Here is a 20,422-nt window from a genome sequence, read left to right as displayed (position 1 = left end):
TACCCATTTATTACCTTTAAAAACATCCCACGTCAATCACCAATTCTACCACATAGTTTGTGCAGTGCTGAGCGCTGAGATCAGTAATGTGACTCCTCAGCATGACATCTGGAACACACTAGCTGTAGTGTGTTAATCCGACTGCTGCATAAAGAGCTGATGAATAAGGTTCATTGGCTGTGAACTGCGATAACCTTCCTGACATCAACGCTCGCAGCCTGAGAAATTTCTCACTCTGTAAGCGGTGTGGTCAGTAAGGTGGTCCCAGTTTATTGGCTGTGAACAAGATGGCAGAAACCATCAGTGTTTGATGCCACCCAAGGTCATAATCAAGTCTGGTTTCTGTCCTCTGATTCTGATGTGAACAGAACATATGATTTGTACTTTCAGGCAGGATAACATCTGAGTAATACAAAATCCCAATAGCAGAAAACATACTATCATATAGTGGTCAGAAGATTACCCAAACCACCAAATGACGTTAGCCATAAGAAAACTCCACCAATAGTTGTAAACATGCGAGAAGAAGGAGTCTGTATCCTCAAGTAAAATCAGATAATCATTTTATTACTGAATAGATCACAAATATATAAATGGACAAAATAATACAATAGTATTATGGCTGAGTGTCAAAGAGAGGCCTAGGTGCAACAAAAGTGCAGTACTAATGACAGCAGGTGGGAAGAAGCCCACGCGAAACGCACGTCAGGGCACCACTTGCGGTTCTCGTGACAACCATGGGTAAGGAATAAATATGGGGTTATGACTTGATGACTGATTAGCAAGGGATAGTCATCAGGTCATAACCCCATACTTATTCCTTACCCATGGTTGTCACTGGAACTGCACTGGTGCCCTGACGTGCATTTCGCTTGGTCTTCTTCCCACCTGCTGTCATTAGTACTGCACTTTTGTTGCACCTAGGCCTCTCTTTGACACTCAGCCATATTACTATTGTATTATTTTGTCTATTTATATATTTCTAATCTATTCAGTAATAAAATAATTATCTGATTTTACTAGAGGATACAGACTCCTTCTCGCTTGTTTACAAGGATAAAATCTGAGAGCTGACTGAAAACCAGCAACTACCAAATGTCGCTAACGATGAACCTGGAATCTCATGTAGCTTTCAGATCAACCAATTTTTTTCTGCATAAATTACATTGAGGTTATGCTTAGATGTACATTGTGAAGTTAGATTCATAGATCATCCTTGCATATTGCGATTAACACAAATAATACTAAACTAATATTAGTGACCTATCTGCTCCTGGCACTGAACAGTAGTGCTTTGTATGTAGATGCTTTAATATAAGGTAGTATTGTACAAGCCCTAGAATTGGTGGATTAATAGGATATTAATGAATGCCTTTGTCTGTGCAAAGTAATCAATGCAGACTATTTTGTGCTCTGACACTGGTGCCATAGCAAAGGAATGAGCGGAGAATAGTAGCTCTATTTTAATGTTGTGTTTAAGCTATCAGATTCGGAATAATGGGTTGGTTGTGTGTCAAAAAAACGAAACTCTCTATCTGCCTGATTATTACCCTGCCATCTCTTCCCCACACAGTATAGTATTCTCTGTAAAATCAAGCAATTATGCTTGATGCAAAATTATACTGCATATTGACAGAATAACCACGTGGAAAGATAATGTCAGATATAGAGCTTGTTCAAACAGTTTTTACAGCCATTATGAATATTATTTTTATAGACAAAATATCCTAACACTAATCTTGCATTGTCTTTTTTTTACAATATTTTTAATGCAATTGTGACAAACAATATTACATAGCTAATATTTATGTAATAGGTGTCACTATCAGGCAATGTGAATTAACAGTGATGGTGTTTTCTATATAGAAGGGAAGCTTGCGTTTCCAGAAATGCTATTAACCTTCAGATATAGGGATTGCATCAGTGCAGTGGCAGAATCAGTTAGTTAGGTTACTGCCATGGATCACTATGTACTGAGCGGTGACTGAAGCTGGACCCCTATGACTGAAATCTTGAAGCTGCCGGGAGGAAAAAAGTTAATTTCCTCCTTGTAGCCGGGCTATCATTGCGACAGCCGCACAGCTTTAGAATGCTTTTTGTCGTACAGACTAACCCCATATCTGCATTTTAATAGTGTTTTTTTTTACATGAATGGTTCTTTTAAATCCTATGTAAATGACTTGGGGCCCCGTCACACATAGCGACACACCAGCGATCCCGACAACGATATTACCTTGTCAGGATCGCTGGTGTGTCACTACATGATCGCTGGTGAGCTGCCAAACAGGCAACTTCACCAGCGATCAGCACCAGCAACACGTGGGTAACAAGCGATGCACGTCGCTTAGTTACCCACTGTGTACCTTAGTTACCAGCGCGCTGGTGCAGGGGGCTGGTAACCAAGATACACATCGGGTTTCTAAGTGGCGAGCAGCACTTAGAAACCCGATGTGCACCTTGGTTACCAGCTCCCTGCACCAGCGTGCTGGTAACTAAGGTACACATCGGGTTTCTAAACCCGGTGTTTACCTTAGTTACCAGCGGCAGCTCGCTGATCGCTGGTCTCCCGCCTGTCACACGCAGCGATGCGTGCTGGCCAGCGGGAGACCAGCGATCAAAAAAATGTCCTGGCTAGAGTTGAGCAACTTTGGTCGGATCGAGTTTCATGAAACAAAATTTGTTTCAGATGAAACTGGTCCGACTAGGACAAAAAAAGTCGGAGTTTCGTCCGAAACCCGACCCCAATGCAAGTCAATGAGGAATAAAAGTCGGCATTGAGTGGATGAATGTCATCCGCTCAATGCCGACTTTTATTTCCCATTGACTTGCATTGGAGTCGGGTTTCGGACGAAACTCCGACTTTTTTTGCCCTAGTCGGACCAGTTTCATCTGAAGCAAATTTTGTTTCATGAAACCCGATCCGACCAAAGTCGCTCAACTCTAGTCCTGGCCATTCCAGGATGATCAGCATTACCTGGCAGGGGGGCCGGTCACTGAGAAGTGTCACACACAGCGATCTCGCTGGTGAGATCGCTGTTGCGTCACAAAACGGGGGCTTTACTATAGAAGTGGCTATATGCAAAATATGAAGACTTAACCTTCCTGTAACTACTCTCTGTGAGTCAATAGGCTGTTGCAGAGGAGTGATTACATCATCACACTTTATACTTTGAGCGCAACTGTAATCACGTAATGGCACTTTGACTGACAGCCTGCTCTTCATACAGACACCCTGCAGTGCAGGCGGTCAATAAGAGTGCCAGAGAGTGATCACAGCCACGCTTACTGAAAAGTTAAGTGGTGATATAATCACTCCACTGCACCACCCTGTTGACTCAGAGAATCATTAAAACTAAATTTTCTCCTTGCAGCCGATGCTCCTGTAGATCGGCTACATAGGATTTAAACTCTATTTGTCTACAGAATAACCCTGCAGGTAAAATGCTTTTCTGAAAATGCCAGGTTTAAAAAAAAAACTACCATATATACTCGAGTATATGCTGTCCCGTGTATAGGCAGGGGCTCCTAATTTTAGCTAAAAAACTGGAAAACTTTTATTGACTCAAGTATAAGCCTGGTATGCATTGTCCCCTCATCCCCATCCTGGTATGCAAGGTTCCTTATCCCTATCCTTGTATGCAAGATTCCTCATCCCTCTCCTGCTATGCAAGACTCCTCATCTCTATCCTGGTATGATTGGAACCCATCCCTATCCTTGTATGCATGGCCCCCATCCCTATCTATGTATGCATGGCCGCATCCCTATGCTTGAATGCATGGCTCCATCCCTAACCCTGTGTGCATGGCCCCATCGCTATCCTTGTATACATGGCCCCATCCCTATCCTTGTATGCATGGCCCCTTTCCTATCCTTGTATGCATGGCCCCTTTCCTATCCTTGTATGCATGGCCCCATCCCTATCCTTGTATGCATGGCCCCATTCCTATTCTTGTATGCACGACTCCATCCCAATTCTTGTATGCACGGCTCCATCCCCATCCTTGTATGCATGGCTCCATCCCTATCCATGTATGCATGACAGCATTCATATCCTGGAATGAATGGCCCCCATTAAAAGCATAAAAAAATAAACCATTACACTTACCTTCTTGCGCTCCCTCGCATTGTCTTGTCCTGGAGCCAGCAGCTGGTTTATGCTTCTAAGCAGCGAAATGCAAAGACATCATGTGCTGCTCACAAGCAGAGCACAGCTGCTGGAAAACTTACCGTTCCCGAATCCCAAAACCGGAACTATGTGTGTGGGGAGCAGTGAGTATTAAGTAGCGCACACAGTGTCAGCCGCCGGGCCGTCACGTGTGCCACTACTTACGAGAAATGAATTTTCACCTCTCTTAAGCTGCAGCTGCTGGCTGCTGCGGCTGACATTGTGTGCGCTATTAGAGAGAAATGAATATTCATTGCCAGTGCAGTGAATATTCATTTCTCTTTAGCAGCGGGCACCGGAGTTGGCTGCAGCAGCTGGCTCCTGCCTCTATGACCTGCTGCCCCGCCGCTGCCCCTCTATATCCTGGACACCTCACTCGAGTATAAGCTGAGGGGGGGTGTTTTCAGCACAAAAAAAAGCTAAAAAACTCAGCTTATACTCGACTATATACGGTAAATCGAATGAGCTTATGTAGTATATGGTGCAAGATCAGAGTCAAATTTTACGGGAAGTTCATTAACAAGCAGAAGCAATTTCCTTCAGGTCATCAGAAATAAAAAGTTGCAGACTAACAATCAAATCATTAAGGCATTGCCCACTACCCAGACAACCTCTTCTGAATCCCAATTTTTCCCCCGTGTAACATAATAAAACCTAAACTCACTTCTGGTACCTGTGCTGCTATAGCAGTGTCAGCACTGGTTCTCCAGGGCATCGCGATCCATTATGTACACGATCCCTGCACCAATCAGCATTGCTTCACTCTCCCCGCCTTTGGACAACCTCTTTAAATGTTTATTTTTCTCTTCTAGAACGAAGTATTATATTTAAGCGGCAACATTATCCAACTTTGTGCGTGGCAGTACAGATCGTGTGAAAAAACACACCCTAAAATTCAGCACAAGTTCAGCATCTATTTTTCATAGCAGGAGATTTCTCTTAGGGCTTTCTCTTACTAGAGATGAGCAAATCTTTTAGAGGAAAATTAACTTTGCCTTATATTTTGCAAAAATTCTAACTCTCTAGAATTAGATTCTTTTTGTTTTGCTTTGCAAATTGAGCAATATGGTGGCCAGGTGAATGCCATTTTGCTGAACTGTAGAGTGAAAAATGTTAAAAAATGATGTCGTGATGCATGTTGTGACTACACAGCATTGATGATGACATAGAGCCAAGACAAGCCATGTGACGTCATGAAGTCCCAGTGCAGAGTGAAGATTGCTGAAGAAGCTCTGTGAAGAAGGCACGATGCGCCAGTGGAACAGGTTAGTATCATAAGTGTTAATTTATTTTTTCACCCCATGTATTCTATGCTTTGGGGTCTGGAGAGCGAACCCAGAGTATAATAAGGAATATTGATTTGCATTGAAAACTTAATAGCAAAATTAAGTTTGCTGCAAATTTCAAGTGATCTGCTGAATCTGCTTACCATTGTATTAATGTTATTTCAAGCTTTCTTATAGAATAACCAGTAAAGAAATAGTGTGGTGAGATAAACAGTACTTTACAAAAAGACTGTGAAATTAAGTACAGCCTTCTTTAAAGGGTTTTGCATCTTTAACGGCTTCAAGACCATGCAGTTTTCAATTTTTTTGCTTTAGTTTTTCGCTCCTCTTCTTCCCAGAGCCATAACTTTTTTATTTTTCCATCAATATAGCCGCATGATGGCTTGTTTTTTATGGGATTAGTTGATTTTTTGATCTACATCATTGATTTTACCATATAGCATTCTGGAAGATGTTAAAAAGTTTCAACTGCAGTGAAATAGCAAAAAAAGTGCAATTCCACAATTGTTTTTTGTGTTTTTTTTATTTACCATGTTCAATAAATGCTTAAGGTGACCTCGTAATATGATGCCCCAGGTTAGTACAACTATATGCAAGTTCCAAACATATAGGTTGCTTATATTTGAGTGATGAGAAAAAATTTGTAATGTGTAAGGAAAAAAAATTGATTATGTCGACATTTTCCGAAATCTGTAGAGTCTCCATTCTGGGGCTGAATGAGAACTTTTTTTTACATCCTGAGCTGATACAATTTTGGGGCAGGTATGATGTTTTCATCACCTGTTATTGCATTTTAGTGCAATGTTGTGGTGTCGGGGGCCGGAGCAGCGTTTGTAACTTAGAACCACTGCCTAGCAGCCCCTTTGAACTTTTTTACGTGGCTCCCCGCCACATCTCCATGGTTTAGTGGGCCCCCTCACACAGGAACCACTCACCCCGGCACCCTTTGAAGTCATCCTGACACAATACATACAGATCACAACTGCCATCTACCTCCGGAGCAAGGCTACAGCAGGACTCACTGTACCGTGCCTGTCTCCCCGTATCTGCTGCATCACGACAGCTTGTGCAAGTATGCTCAGACCTTGGACATACCTATACCATGTGCATCAATGGTCATTTCAGCTGCTTCACGCTAGGATCCACACTAAATGGTACATCTTTCATTTCTGTGCCGATCGCTACAACTGCTTCCTGCTTTCCCATCATCTAGTAGCAAACAGAACTGCTGCATGGGCATGACCATTACTACATGCTGATCTGTAGCTACCATAAGGGGAAATTGCATTTATGAAACGCATCCTATTCTCTCACCATTCGGCAGCAGTACAGGTAATACCTCTGCATATTACTCCTTGTGGCACAGCATGATACTGTTACACCTCTCTGCAACCACCCTGATACCACATATCCTGTAAGATTACAACCCCCTACTACTGTAGAACTGTTACATAATCAATACTACTGCCACACGTTTATCTGTAACAGTTATACGGGGGCCATCGCATCTATAATTATTTGGCTCTAAGCGCCATTTGGTCTCAATATACATTTTTACAGTTTCTTGCTACCTGACTCTGCAGCTACAGTAGTTCGTTGTTTTGAGGAGGCGTTTCTATCTAAAGACTGTTGCTTTGTTATTCGGTTGTGTGCATTTCCTCATCCCCTCCTATTTGTTTTTTTCCTTCCTTCACTCTCCAGTGTTCTACTCTGTTATTGAGCACATATCAGTGTGATTGGTATTTTCCTTTATTCCTGTACACATTCCCGTGTCTGGTTTGTGTATTTTCATACATTACTACTACCCACTTGTCTAGGTTGGGGACAGAACAGATTAAGGGTGGAGCTCAGTAAGGTTCATGGCCCCAGTGTCTTCACCATTAGAAGAAATTCGGGGAGCAGGGATAGCTAGGGCACCCTAGCGCTAGGGACAGGGAAGGAACCCCTGGCCTATGATATCCGACAGCAGAGTCGTGACATTGTCACCTCAGAAAATGCTATTTACATTCATATATAGTGTTAATCTGCATATAAGTGGTATTAAAATGCTTCCTTGACATGTTACTGAAAGTGCGGCTCCCCGGAGAACACGAACTTATTTCCTCCTGGAACTCGCTGGCTTTCAGCCATAGAGCCATGCACTGAGCTGCTACGGTCACTTCTGGGAGGAAATAAGTTAATTTTCTCCTGGTAGCAGCACTTTAGTAAGGCAGCCAGGCAGCATTGTAATTGTCAGGAACACCGCACTGCACTTGCTCACTGAGCCAGTGCGTGTGTCCTGAGTACAAAGACTGCACAAAGATACCCGTGGAGCAGGCAGCAGTGGTGACAATGCATGCTCCAGGACTTGAAGCATGTGACTGCTGGGGGCGTGGCTTAAGCTGCACAGAGCTAGGAGCTACAGGGAAACTCCTAGAAAGGTAACTACAGGACAATGTTACCAAGGGGCATAGACAGAGACAGAAACCAGATCAAGCTAAGGTCAAAGCACAAGATAGCAATACAGTACCAAAGGATTAGACAGAATGGATGGTCAGGACGTAGCAATAGATCAGAAAACCAGAACGGGCAATAGATGGTACAATAGGGGTAAACTGTGACGGAGTAACGATAGCCAAGCCAGGAGGTCAGAACCAGAAAAGACAATAGTACCAAAATGAGTGATGGAGTACAGAGTGAAGGAACAAGTCGGGTCATACACAGGAAGCAAACAAACAATGCAGAATACACGCACACCAGGGGTCAGACACACCAGAACAACAGTATAACTAACAGAGAATGCTAATTTGGAGTGAGTATAAATACCCCTCCCAGATCCAAAGATAGGCCGGCAAAAGTTAACTCTGTGAGAACAGGACATTAACCATGTCCTAACCATGACAGTAATGCTTTTTACCTGCAGATTAACCTTATACAGTATCTACAGGCAAATATCATTTTTTTCCAAGTTGACAGGTTATTTTTAAGTCTATAAAAGCGGGATAAAAGAGCCGTGATATTATTTTCCTATACAAAGATTATTTATTAAGTGCTATATAGGTGTTCTTATCACTTTTCCAGACACCTCTTCCCTGGTGATTTTCTGTTGCTGGTTCTGTCCTTTCTTAGATTTGTTCCTTAAACTACAAGACAGGTCTTTGTACTGCTGTCATTGTAATGATCAGTAGAACAAATTGTGCTCAAGCTCTTCAGTTACACTAAACCCAAGAAGAATGTGTGATACCTTCTGTGAAAGTTCAGCCTCTTTACAAGTATCTTAAATAGGGAAAGTTACACTAAGTTTAATGGCTAATTTAGGCAAAATGGCTTATTTTTTAAACCTATAGTATTCAAAAGATGATTTAAGACGTCAATTCTTAACTATCTTTTTATAATGTACATTTTGTTTGCTGGCGAAGTAAATGAACATTTTCTGATGTGGGTCAAATATATCATAATGTATTATGCATGAGCAGATGCACATTATGACTCAGCTAATGCTTGGCATACTCACACTGTTGCAGCGGGCATGGTATCCCTCCAAAATGCACCTGCTCCTTTTAACATTTGCTTACATGTATAGTACCACCAAATTTTGCATGTAGTTTGATGTCAAATTCAGATAAAAATCCCTTACACCATTTTGCTGACTGATCTATGTATTGATTTAATACATATGAAAGTAGTTTAACTCAAACAACTTAAATTAGTTTATAACGCATCACATAAAAAATATAGATTTTTACAGGTAGAAATCCTCCACAAGACCAATGAAATATGTACTATAGCCTAAAATAACTCCATAATTATGAATGCAAATTGTGTCCCTCTCTCTCTGGGCAATCTTTTAGACTAGCTATTTCTAATTCTGGTTCATTCCCTGTTAGTACATTGAAAATTGACTGAATATGCATGTATTGTATGTTAACTGATTGCAAGCTGCTTAAATAATTATTCAGAACTGGCAGAATGAGTATCAAGGTCAAAATTAGTAGGATAGTTGACGGTATAGTTTTTTCCCATGGGCAGGAGGCCGAACAGTCAGGCAGGGGTCCTGCTCTGCCCAATTTATATTTGGGTCTGTTGACCCAAAGAGAAGTTTAATACTAGAAATAGGACTGTCCTGATTGGGTACGCTATGTCACGGTGGGATGACTTTTAGGGCTTGTGCACATGTTGCAGATTTGGTGCGTTTTTGCCATGCAGATTTGCTAGCAAAACTTGAAGCAAACCTGATGCCTTCAAAGTGAATGAGAAACTTGTGTCATGCACTCATGAGTATTTTTGACATGCAGATTTGGTGCAGAAAATAATTTGCTGCGTGTCAATTCTCTGTGAATTTTTGCCAGCATTTTTCACCATTGATCTCAATCAAATTAGTCAAAAAGCGCAGGGCAAAATTCATCAAAAATGCACGTTTTGACAGCTGCATTATTCCTGCCAAGAGATGTAGAAATTGCTTCATCCATTTACTCGACGTGTGCACATAGCTTTATGCTTTTTTTGATTCAAATAGTGTCAAATAAGTACCCTGCCATTACTATTTACTTACTACAGGGTATTTGCTCATTAAGTTTTTGTTAGGTTTTGTTTTTTTTTATATTGGTAATCCATCAAGTTACAATGGTCTCAATATATTTAACTTACAATCGCCTCTCCTGGATCACCATAACATAATGGCTGTATGATCCAACCTATAGCTAGTAAAATTACAATAAATCAGCACATCTTTTGGACAAAATGAGCACTACAGCTCCTTGTGAAGCAATATAGTTCTACATGTAGTTCTACATGTATATCCTGTGACGCCAATGAAAAACTTTACACAGTGCACCCACCACCATCACCTCCCATTTATAATGACAGTGTCTTCTTGTAGATTTTAGACTTTACGCAGTAGTTTGATCTTTTGCTACTGTTTAGTTCATTACCCTAGCCTTGCATCTAAAATGCAGTGGCGCATACCCTAGTTGCCCCGCTCCAAGCTGCACCCATACCTTGGACCTTTTTCAGGAACACAACCTGAGGCCAACTTTTATTTCAGCACCCCTTCAATGCCACTGATATTTATAGGTATTAGACTATTAAACTATTATCTTATTGTTCCATGTTCACTGTTCTCTGTACTGATTTCTACCTGCAACAGGGCCGATGGCTGTTATAACTTCCAGGTGAAAGGAGCCGAGATCTTTAGAAAAGATCTGGCCTCTACATAAAAAAGTGATTTGCTAACCTTAGTTACAATTTTATGATTTTTATTTGTAAGGACTTGCTGCATGTGTCTATTTAGCCTTTAAGTCATTGTTTTTTTCTTTTTTTTATTGCCATTTTGGGCTTCATAACCATACACTGGTTCTCACTAGGAGTTAATATTATAAGTTAAGGACCCACAGTGCGCATATATATTTTGCATAAAGCATTCTGGGTTACAGCAATTGATCCAGCTGGTTTCTAAAGCTTTTATTAAAAGGCTTCATCATGACTTTTCTCTCCATCAGGTATCCTGACCGATGCATTTTAGGTTGAATTACAATAGACAAGAGTTGTGTTTTTGTACCAATTACAATTGCTCCTCATGATATTCCGTGGACTGAGCTGTCTGCAGTTTTACATTGCATGTTACGGTAATCCAAGCGTGAATGCTCATGGAATAATCTTTTGGACAGAAGGTCTTTGGAGGGACAAACCTTCCTACTATTTTCTTCTAAAGTCAATTTCCTCAAATTACATTTTTTTCCAACTAAATATGAAGTATGTTTTACAAATATTTGATCCATCCATGCTTATGTAGCTATTCGTTCTCTGCATACATCTTAATCAGCTGTAAATGCTGTAAATGGAAATCCCTAGTATAGATAATGGTCTTCTGTCTAAGATAAACCACATCCAGTTCCATTTACTTTGCATTAACCACATGACAAATGGTGATTGAAAGCTTCTCAATTATGCTACTTAACAAGGGCAGAGTAATTTGAAGATAAGATTCCAATATGATTTATTAGCAGTTCAGGTGTTAAAGTCACACAGTCTGTTCCTGTTACAGAGAGGAATGAAATATGTAACTTAATCATTAGCACAAGAATAATTAAGGGAGTAATACATAAAATGAAACATGTTCCATGTGTCTAGTATAATTTATAGATAGATACATAGATGCATAGATAGGTAGACTATGCAATGTTCTTTAAAAAACACCTTATAAAAACCCATATGGTCCCCTGATTCTGGATCTCTTTTCCGTTTTGTTCTGCATCTCTCCATTGCAGAGATATTCACATTTGTTGCTTTTCCAGGGCAGTATGTGAAATCTCTGCTTGTAATAAAACTGGAGAATAAAATATATATATATATATATATAGTTACCTGTAGGATCAAGGCAATAAACTCATAAGCATTAGATGTTAGAGGGTACTGAGTATTGGTGGATCAAACTACAAAAAGACGAAACAAAGCATAAGTTTTAAATCTGAAAATGCAAAGTCATAAAAAAAAAAAAAAAAAGTGTGAAGTGTCCGGGTTAGACTCTAGTGACTAAGAGCATGGTCGGTATTGTGTTCTAATAGTTAATTAAAAACACCTATCATATAACTATACAGATATAAATAAAAACAGAAACAAACACACTGGGGGAACCATAAAGTGCTATATATGTACCTTGCACATACCCCCACTGTGACTATTACCTCTGAATAGGAGTGCAGTGGGAAACGCCCGGCGGTTCACTAATGTGAACAAACTTTTAAGCAGTAGATTCACCGCTGTGAGCGGACTTTTAAGCAATAGAAGCAAGTGGCATGTACTTGCTAATCATTTAGGAAGTCTCTCAATTAGTAGATAAAAACTAACTATGCAGACATAAATAAAAACAGAAACAAACACACTGGGGGATCCATAAAGTGCTATAAATGTACCTTGCACATACCCCCATTTTTTATTCTCCATTGATTCATAGCGCGAGTATCATTTTGTTTAAATTGTTTATTTTCACCCCTGGTGGTGTGGGGGTTCCTTACTCGCTGCTGAATCAACCCTGCACACTAGCGCCATTGGTATATTGTATATATATTTTATCCTTTTGTAATAAAACTGGGAGTCTTTAAACTCCACAGCCTTCTTTATGGGGGAGTGGGTAAGGCTTTTAGTCCTACCTCCTTGTCTCTACTAATCACAGCTCGGCAGCATCTGAGACTGCTAGATCTTCTGCTGAGCTGTGATTGGCAGCATATGGGAGGGTGCTGTCTATATGCACCTATACAAAACATAATACCCAAAGACAACAGTATGATAAATGGAACTTGGTTTTTGTCCCAGATGCAGAGTTTGCATTGCTGTCTAGAAACTTCAAGTTGCATCTTTGCCAAAAGCTAGAGAAACTATTTCTTTTTGAGAAGCAAACCTCTTATTACAGTCATATTTCCTGCATATACTACAGTGGATGTTGCAATATTTTTTTCAAAAAGATCCCTGTTGATACCTGATCCCTTTTGAGAACTATCACCAAAGTAATAGTGTCCATTATTAAAGGTGAATTTATACAGATATTTCCAGCTTCCAGGGCAGCTTTGTACTTTTTAATTATGTAAAGCTCTAACTTCACATCTGTTTAATATTTGCATAGATATTGACATTTTTTAAACAATTATTACTTTGGTAGTACATGCTATACAGGCAGAGCATGCAGTTTCTAATGGCCAATAGGGCTCAGAAGATATATGGGACATTAACCCACTAGTCATGGCAAGAGTTGAGATAGAAAACTGAAACCAGGCCTTTAGGTCCTGGGTAGCAAATTTCATCACTATAATTTTGCTGTGGGACCCCTCTCCTATCTGTACACAACTGATTGGAATAACTTACATACACTTACAGTGGATTTAAAAGTTTAGATACCCCTGGTCAAAATTACTGTTTTTGTGAAGAGTTAAGCAAGTTGAAGATGAAATGATCTCTAAGAGACCTAAAGTTAAAGATGACACATTTCCTTTGAATTTTAGGCAAAAAAATATATTAATCTTTCACATTTTAAAAATTACTAAAAGGAAAATGAGCCAATGCAAAGGTTTGGGTACCCTGTGTAGTTAGTACCTGCCAGCACCCCTTTTTGAAAGTATCACAGCTTGTATGTGCTTTTTGTAGCCAGTCATGAGTCTTTCATTTCTTGTTGGAGGGATTTACATCCATTTTTTCTTGGAAAATTCTTTCAGTTCTGTGAGATTCCTGGGTCATCTTGCATGCACTGATATTTTGAGGTCTAGCCACAGATTTTCAATGATGTTCATATCAGGGGACTATGAGGGCCATTGCAAATTCTTCAGCTTTCACCTTTTGAGGTAGTCCATTGTGGATTTTGATGTGTGTTTTAGGAATTATCCATTTGCCGAAGCCATCTTCTTTTCAGCTTCAGCTATTTTACAAAAGGTGTTATGTTTGCATCAAAAATGTGTTGAAATTTCATGCAATCCATTCTTCCTCCTTTCCATGAAATGTTCCTCATACCATTGGCTACAACACAACCCCAAAACATGATTGATCTACCCCCATCCTTAATGATTGACAAAGTATTCTTTTCTTGAAATTCTGTGCCCTTTTTTCTCCACACATACCTTTGATCATTGTGGCCATAGAGTTCATTTTTAGCCTCATTAGTCCACAGGACTTGGTTCCAAAATATATCAGGCTTGTTTAGATGTTCTTTTGCACAGAGAGAAGGTTTTTCCACCAACATAGAACAGGATTCTATACTGTTAGGGCATTGAGAATCTGGAATTCCTTGCCTGAGGAGGTAGTGATTGTGAACTCAGTTGAGGGGTTCAAGAGAGTCCTGGATGTCTTCCTGGAGCGTAACAATATTGTATCTTAGTTATTAGGTTCTTTAGAAGGACGTAGATCTTGGGATTTATTCTGACGGAATATAGGCTGAACTGCATGGACAAATGTCTTTTTTTCGTCCTTGTTAACTATGTTATTATGTTACTTCTGATGCTGAATTTTATGGTGAGGATGCCTGAAAGGTTTTCTTATGATGACTCTTTCATGAAGGTCATATTTGTGCAGGTGTCTCTGAACAGTAGAACAATGCACCACAACTCCAGAGTATTCTACATCTTTCTGAAGATCCTTTGTGGTCAAGCGGAGTTTCTGATTTGCCTCTCTAGCAATCCTGCAAGCAGCTGATGCTGAAATTTTGTTTGGTCTTCCAGACATTATCTTGACCTCCACTGTTCCTGTTAACTGCCATTTCATAATTATATTTCAAAATGAGGGAAGGTCAACTTGAAAACTGTTTGCTATGTTTTATAGCCTTCTCCTGCTTTGTAGACCTCCACAATTTTCATTTTCAGAGTGCTAGGGAGATACATAGAAGAATCCATAGCTGCTGTTTTTTGGCACAAGGGTAGAGGAGGCTGGGTTTTATAAAGCTGGGAAATTTGCATCACCTGGCCTTTCCTAACGATGATAGTGAACAAGCTATAACCCTAAAGCCTCCGTCACACACAGCAATCTCGCTAGCGAGATCGCTGCTGAGTCACAAGTTTTGTGACGCAACAGCAATCTCATCAGCGAGATCGCTGTGTGTGACACTTACCAGCGACCGGCCCCCCTGCCGGTATCGCTGATCTTCCTGGAATGGCCAGGACATTTTTTTGATCACTGGTCTCCCGCTGGCCAGCACGCATCGCTGCATATGGCAAGTGGGAGACCAGCGAGCTGGCGCTGGTAACTAAGGTACACATCGGGACCCTAAGAGGCGCGCAGCGCTTAAAAACCCGATGTGTACCTTAGTTACCAGCGCGTTGGTGCAGGGTGCTAGTAACCAAGGTACACATCTGGCTTCTAAGTGCCGCGTGCCACTTAGAAACCCGATGTGTACCTTGGTTACCAGCTCCCTGCACCAGCGCGCTGGTAACTAAGGTACACAGTGCGTAACTAAGCGACGTGCGTCACTTGTTACCCGCATGTCGCTGGTGCTGATCGCTGGTGAAGCTGCCTGTTTGGCAGCTCACCAGCGATCATGTAGCGACACACCAGCGATCCTGACAAGGTCATATCATTGTCGGGATCGCTGGTGCTTCACTATGTGTGACGGGGCCCTAACAGGCTAATTAAGGACTGAAACCTTGGTCAAAGTCATCTGAGTACACAAATCTCCAAAGGTGCCAAACCTTTAGCATGGGACCATTCTCCTTTTTGTAATTTTTACAATGAAAGAAAAAATGAAAATATTTTTTTTTTGCCTAAAATACAAAGGAAATGTGTCATCTTTAACTATAGGCCTTTTAGAGATTATTTAATCTTCAACTTGCTTAACTGTTCACAATAACAGTCATTTTTTTGCCCAAACTTTTACATGCCACTGTGTACACTAGTCTTCCCTTTATAATTTTCACCCACACCAGATAAATATAAATATTTCTGTGAAACTCGATAATTAGTGATTATCAGCAGGTGCAATTGAAATTATTAAATTATATTTAGTGTAGCACAGCCAAATGGTAGTGATGTGTGTTGTGAATGATTTGATGAGGAAGAGAACTATCAGTCATAAATTCACAAAATTGGTCAGTAAAGTAGTCTAGCTTTATCTTAGGAACTTTCTGAATTGATGACACTTTCAATTAATAAAGGTAAATTTCTATTTATTATAACTTGCCAAAATTTATTTTTTAACAGGATTTCATAGATGGGTGCACAAATAGAAAATTAATGAAATCCAAGTGGAAATATCGATACAGTGAGTAAAGCAGTAGATCCCAAAAGGTAATTCTGTTTTATTCTGTTATACTAGAAGCTACTTCAGCACAGATCTAAGCATAGTGATTTAGGTGCCATAATGTCTTTAATATTTATGTTTCAATTAGAATGCAATCCATTCATTACAGATTCTCTCTTACACAACCTGTTTCAAGTTACTTGTGCTTCATCTTAGAAGTAACAGGTGGCTATATCGTTCAATCAAATGATTAGTTTAATCATACTCTTGACCTCTTGGAGTGACTGGAAAGTCATGACACCGAAGGTATCAATGTTTTTTTTGCTTGTTTTAGGTTTATTTGCTATGTTTAATATATAGTTAGGGGGTTAAGCCCTTTTACACATTACATGACTGTCGGACGAACAAATCTGTGGCTGATCATTCGTCCAATAACCATCATGGCCATCTCTACCATACACAGTAGCACTCATATGTCTGTGTGCTCCTGTGCTCTCTAAGAGAAGGTCACCTCCAGACATCTCTGATGGCAGCTTATTTCCAGGTGAGCAATGCAATCAGCAATCTGAAATCAGACATGCCCAGTTGACATCTTCCTCGGCAATCAGTTGGTCTGCGGCACCAAAAACATTAGATTATTGTCCAAACCGATTGACATCCGTGGGTTCAGCATACATTATTCTAACGAGTATAGTAGGCTTTAGTTATGTGTCACCTGTAGAGTTGAGCGATACCGTCCGATACTTCAAAGTATCGTATCGGATGGTATCGGCCGATCTTTAAAAAAAGTATCGGTATCGCCGATTCCGATACCGGAAGTCCCATTCAAGTCTATGGGACTTCCGGTATCGGAATAAGAAAAACCCTTTCCTGCCCTTGTACAGCCTCTCTGGGGTCTGTACGGGCCTTTCGGGGGGCTGTGCCGGCCTGCCAGGGGGTCTGTGCAGGCTCCGGTGGTCTGTGCCGGCCTGCCGGGGGGCTGTGCCGGCCTGCCGGGGGGCTGTGCAGGCTCCGGTGGGCTGTGCCGGCCTGCCGGGGGGCTGTGCCGGCCTGCCGGGGGGCTGTGCAGGCTCCGGGGGGCTGTGCCGGCCTGCCGGGGGGCTGTGCCGGCCTGCCGGTGGTCTGTGCAGGCTCCGGGGGGCTGTGCCGGCCTGCCGGTGGTCTGTGCAGGCTTCGGGGGTCTGTGCAGGCATCGTCCGATGGGACTACAAGTCCCATCGGGCGATGCCTGCTACCATGACAGTGATTGACACATTAGCCAATGATGGGACAGTAGTAGTCCCATCATCCGGCTAATGTGTTAAATGTAAAAAAAAAAAAAAAAAATTACATGCTACATACATACAACATGCATACTACATACATGCTACATTCATAAGACATACTACATACATGCTACATTCATACTACATAAATACTACATGCAACATACATACTACATATATACTACATACATACTACATATATACTACATGCATGCTACATACATACTGCATGCTACATACATACTACATGCTACATACATACCACATATATACTACATACATACTACATACATACTACATGCATGCTACATGCATGCTACATGCTACATACATAACACATATATACTACATGCATGCTACATACATACTACATATATACTACATGCATGCTACATACATACTACATGCTACATACTACATATATACTACATGCATGCTACATACATACTACATGCTACATACTACATATATACTACATGCATGCTACATACATACTACATGCTACATACATACTACATATATACTACATGCATGCTACATACATACTACATGCTACATACATACTACATGCTACATACATACCACATACATACTACATGCATGCTACATACATACTACATGCATGCTACATACATACTACATGCTACATACTACATATATACTACATGCATGCTACATACATACTACATGCTACATACTACATATATACTACATGCATGCTACATACATACTACATGCTACATACATACTACATATATACTACATGCATGCTACATACATACTACATATATACTACATGCATGCTACATACATACTACATGCTACATACTACATATATACTACATGCATGCTACATACATACTACATGCTACATACTACATATATACTACATGCATGCTACATACATACTACATGCTACATACATACTACATATATACTACATGCATGCTACATACATACTACATGCTACATACATACTACATGCTACATACATACCACATACATACTACATGCATGCTACATACATACTACATGCATGCTACATACATACTACATGCTACATACTACATATATACTACATGCATGCTACATACATACTACATGCTACATACTACATATATACTACATGCATGCTACATACATACTACATGCTACATACATACTACATATATACTACATGCATGCTACATACATACTACATGCTACATACATACTACATGCTACATACATACTACATATATACTACCTGCATGCTACATACATACTGCATGCTACATACATACTACATACATACTACATGCTACATACATACCACATATATACTACATACATACTACATACAATACATTCATACAATACATACATAGACATACAGTACATATAACATAGAGTAACATACTTACCAATACTTGTCACATTGTTCCCCGAAGCCATTGTCTTTTCCGGAATAAATATTAACATAACAAACCACAAAAATACTCACCCACGATCCGAAGCAGTCCACGAGTGTGTCCCACGACGATCTTGGGTAGAGAACTGCAGCATCAGCTGATGCTGCCGTTCTCTACGGGCTGCAGGAATCCAATGACGGAAGGTAGGTATCCTTCCGCACTGTATTCCTCCGCCACTTAAAAAAAAAAAAAGTCCCTAGTCTCACTTTATGCCATTGCTGTGTGGGAATTTCCCACGCAGCAATGGCATAAAGTGAGACTAGGGACTTTTTTTTTTTTAAGTGGCGGAGGAATACAGTGCGGAAGGATACCTACCTTCCGTCATTGGATTCCTGCAGCCCGTAGAGAACGGCAGCATCATCTGATGCTGCAGTTCTCTACCCAAGATCGTCGTGGGACACACTCGTGGACTGCTTCGGATCGTGGGTGAGTATTTTTGTGGTTTGTTATGTTAATATTTATTCCGGAAAAGACAATGGCTTCGGGGAACAATTTGACAAGTATTGGTAAGTATGTTACTCTATGTTATATGTACTGTATGTCTATGTATGTATTGTATGAATGTATTGTATGTATGTAGTATATATGTGGTATGTATGTAGCATGTAGTATGTATGTAGTATGTATGTAGCATGCAGTATGTATGTAGCATGCATGTAGTATATATGTAGTATGTATGTAGCATGCATGTAGTATATATGTAGTATGTATGTAGCATGTATGTAGTATGTATGTGGTATGTATGTAGCATGTAGTATGTATGTAGCATGCATGTAGTATATATGTAGTATGTATGTAGCATGCATGTAGTATATATGTGTTATGTATGTAGCATGTAGCATGCATGTAGCATGCATGTAGTATGTATGTAGTATGTATGTAGTATATATGTGGTATGTATGTAGCATGTAGTATGTATGTAGCATGCAGTATGTATGTAGCATGCATGTAGTATATATGTAGTATGTATGTAGTATATATGTAGTATGTATGTTGCATGTAGTATTTATGTAGTATGAATGTAGCATGTATGTAGTATGTCTTATGAATGTAGCATGTATGTAGTATGCATGTTGTATGTATGTAGCATGTAATTTTTTTTTTTTTTTTTTACATTTAACACATTAGCCGGATGATGGGACTACTACTGTCCCATCATTGGCTAATGTGTCAATCACTGTCATGGTAGCAGGCATCGCCCGATGGGACTTGTAGTCCCATCGGACGATGCTTGCACAGACCCCCGGACATCAGCACAGCCCCTCGGCAGGCCGGCACAGCCCCCCGGCAGGCCGGTACAGACCCCCACAGGGTGCACAGACCACCGGCAGGCCGGCACAGCCCCCCGGCAGGCCGGTACAGACCCCCCACAGGGTGCACAGACCACCGGCAGGCCGGCACAGCCCCCCGGCAGGCCGGTACAGACCCCAGGCAGTCCACACAGCCCCCCGGCAGGCCGGCACAGCCCCCCGGCAGGCCGGCAGAGACCCCCGGAAGGCCCGAAATGACGGCGCATCATGATGCGCACACACCGCGCATCATGATGACGTCAGTCTGTCAATCA

General features: G+C 40.8%; 1 protein-coding gene across 2 annotated transcripts in view; it reads left to right on the top strand.

Moving 5' to 3' along the window:
• The window catches only part of WSCD2 (WSC domain containing 2), a 606,696-nt gene that overhangs the window by 124,407 nt on the left and 461,867 nt on the right, over window positions 1–20,422 (top strand). Inside the window, exon 2 of one of the 2 annotated variants that reach the window (XM_073562051.1) lies at window positions 16,103–16,189. The exons of the other annotated variant lie outside the window; for it this stretch is intronic. The gene's annotated coding sequence lies outside the window, so the exon portion shown is untranslated. The remainder of the gene's footprint in view (window positions 1–16,102; window positions 16,190–20,422) is intronic. 2 annotated transcript variants of the gene reach the window in all.

The sequence above is a fragment of the Dendrobates tinctorius genome, unplaced genomic scaffold (genome assembly GCF_039654945.1).
Source record: "Dendrobates tinctorius isolate UK_male_01 unplaced genomic scaffold, ASM3965494v1 ptg000003l, whole genome shotgun sequence".
Classification (NCBI taxonomy): Eukaryota; Metazoa; Chordata; class Amphibia; order Anura; family Dendrobatidae; genus Dendrobates; species Dendrobates tinctorius.
The sequence above is the reverse complement of the archived record's forward strand: the minus strand, read 5'-3'. Positions and strand labels throughout refer to the sequence as shown.